The sequence below is a fragment of the Oryzias melastigma genome, linkage group LG18, assembly GCF_002922805.2.
Source record: "Oryzias melastigma strain HK-1 linkage group LG18, ASM292280v2, whole genome shotgun sequence".
In the NCBI taxonomy this organism is placed as follows: Eukaryota; Metazoa; Chordata; class Actinopteri; order Beloniformes; family Adrianichthyidae; genus Oryzias; species Oryzias melastigma.
This window is the reverse complement of record NC_050529.1, coordinates 2314087-2317023: the sequence shown is the minus strand read 5'-3', so window position 1 is coordinate 2317023 and position 2937 is coordinate 2314087.

Genomic DNA, 2937 nt, shown 5'->3' with positions numbered 1-2937 from the left:
ATCAGGTTTATTTATTGTGAAGAGTTCTACAAAAACATCAGTAATCATGTCTCCATGTTTGGGTTTATATGATTATTATTCAAAGATTTTCCCGGTACAGGGGGCTGTCTATATGACTTCCACTGTGTTTCTGTGTCTCTGTGGCCGAGCTTGAAGGCTCATTGTCTCATATTAACCCGACGTGGAAAAAAGTCACACTTTTCCTTTGCCAGCCTCTGTACCCTGCAGCGCCTCCCTACCTTTCTTTCCACACCCTCAACCAGTGTGGAATGACTAAAGTCTTGGACTGATTCCAATTTAAAAAAAAAAAAACGTTTTATCTTCAGCAGATCACACGCTGAACCTGAGAGAAGAAATACAAATGACGGTTAGGGGGTTGACAAAAATACCAGTTCTTCTGGTTCCGTGAGAACTTTCTTAGATTCAACAACAACAACGTGATTTTGAACAGGACTCATAACTAAAAGAACAGGACAAAGGTTCTGCTGCTATTCCTGCTTCAGACAGCTTGTGACCAAAACAGATCATTTTGAGTTGGTTTGTGCTAAATAAGATCATATTAGCCTTTTAAAAAACACGTACATACCTATAGTAAAATATTGACACATTGTTCTCATTTTTTCATTTAAAAAGAGAAGATGTGTTTTGACTCAAACTGTTTTAAGATTGAAGCATTAATGACATGTTTTAGTCAATAGTACAAAGAGAAAAGACACAATCACACTGTTTTATTCACACAAAAACTAAATGGACGTAATAATAATCCCTTTTAATGAAACAGTGCTTTTAAGGAACTTAAAGACACTATGCAAAATGAAAGGTTAATAAATTCAGAAAAACAATCATTTAAAACACAATAAATAGCATAACCAAATAATATGAACCCACCAACATGGACACATCTCGGAACACTACTTTGAATAAAAAAAAATGTCTCTTAAAAACCAGAAACAATCTTTTGACAGCATAATTTTAGGAGAGTCGCATCCATCCTCAACTAAAGCATGTTCACTTGAGAGTTCATTTTTACAAAGTCTATTTTTTGTCTATTCTCGCCACTTTTACCAGCATGACTTTGAGGAGCTTTCATTCTCTCCTGCAGCTCTGCAGTTGGAGTCGTATCCTTAGACTGGAACACATTGTGGCACAGGAACGTACCTTAGCACAAGTGTCACGCTTGGAATAGTGACACAAGAATCTTTCCATAGTCTGTGTTTTGCGTGTATTCTAGTAAAGATATTTGAATCATTTTTCCCTGTCTCAGCCTCCAAAGTCAAGAGTCCTACCTGAAGCAGTCCATTATCAGTACACTATCTCACACTGCATTATACTCATATCAAGCCCATAGATGAGGATTGGAGCTTTTCCAAACAAGATGTTGCTGTTCCAGCTACATGCTGCCACCTACACACAATACTCAGCACGGGAACCACCTTTGTTCAGGTCAGGCTCCTCCATTATCTTCGTTTTCTAAGAACTAGGCTATTCCATGGCAATGATGTTCTATCAGTTGTATATAGAAATTATGTAAAAAACAACAAAGTTGTACAGTTTAAAAAGCCAGGATTGATGAATTTATTTATATCTATAAATATAAAAAAGATAACAAACGTTGTGTGATTCTGACTGCATATTTTTGAAGTAGAAAGAGAGTATGTAGATGTAGTAGTAAACTCTGATGGTTATTACCAAAAATTACTATACAGCAGGTAAAGTGTGGTAGCTGGAATCCTTTATCACCCCGCAGATCAGCGTGTGACTGGGCAGAAGTGAATTTAGAAGTAGGTAGAAGTAATTCCTGGATTTGTTTGTGTGGCACGTTCCTGTTCACCGTGCGTGTTCTCTGAAGTAATACCCTGCTGCCCATCTTTCTTTCACAGGATGGTGTAGGTGGAACCCGCTGCTGTATTTTTTATGGGTCTTGCATTCACCAAGACTGCCCACAGATGCTCCACGGGTCACCCACATCTACTCCTTTTTGCCACCGAGTCAGTCGCTGAGCAGCATCTCCCCTCCCTCCATGTAGCGAATCCTATTGTTGCGCAGGTGCGTCTGGGACTTGGTGGTGTTTTGGGACTTATGCTCCTACACTCCTCATTTGGAGTTCTGCTGGAGCAGCTGATGGACTACTGCTTTTAACTTGTGATTTTACTGAATTGTGTGCCAAAAAGGGTCTGTTGCTTCTTCATTTGTTTTACTGTTCCAGAGCTGCCACATCAGGGACTGCTACTAAAGTGAATGTTTGCTTGTTTTGTGTTGCCCTTGGTTACATTCTGTTTACTTTGTATATGCATGTGATTGTGTTTTTTATCCTGCTTGAGTAACCAGGTCTCTGTTGCAGGTGGGCTCTGGGCCCCATGTGGTTTTATCACAGGTCTTTTAATAATAAATCATCTTATTTATAATCTGGAGCCACACCTCCATCTGGTTTGAGTCCCCCTTTTGTTAGAGCGTGCCTCGTGTTGTCACAATAAGTTCATTATAATCATCTGTTTAACAAAACACTTTTGTATCATCAGCAAATAACATGACTTTTGACAGTTTTTAAACATTGGACAAATCATTTATGTGAATTTTAACAGTACTGTGCCTAGAAGTGATCCTTGGGGGACACCACAACTGATGTCATTGGGATGAGATGTAGATTCTTCAAACTTGACAAATTATCTTCGTTCTATTATTAGGCTTATGTACAATATGTCATCACCATCAGTTGACGTTTTTATTTTGAATGTATTTACAATTGATACAACTGAATAGAAATATATATCAGCAGAAATAAAACATTACTTGGACCACAGAAGATATTTTTTGGAATTCCTGTTAATTAAAAAAAGTATATTCCTGTTTTTTTTGTTTCCAGGTGAACAGAAGAACAAACCAATCATTGCTGCTCCTGGTGATGATGTCATCCTGCCGTGTCGTCTGGACTCTGAG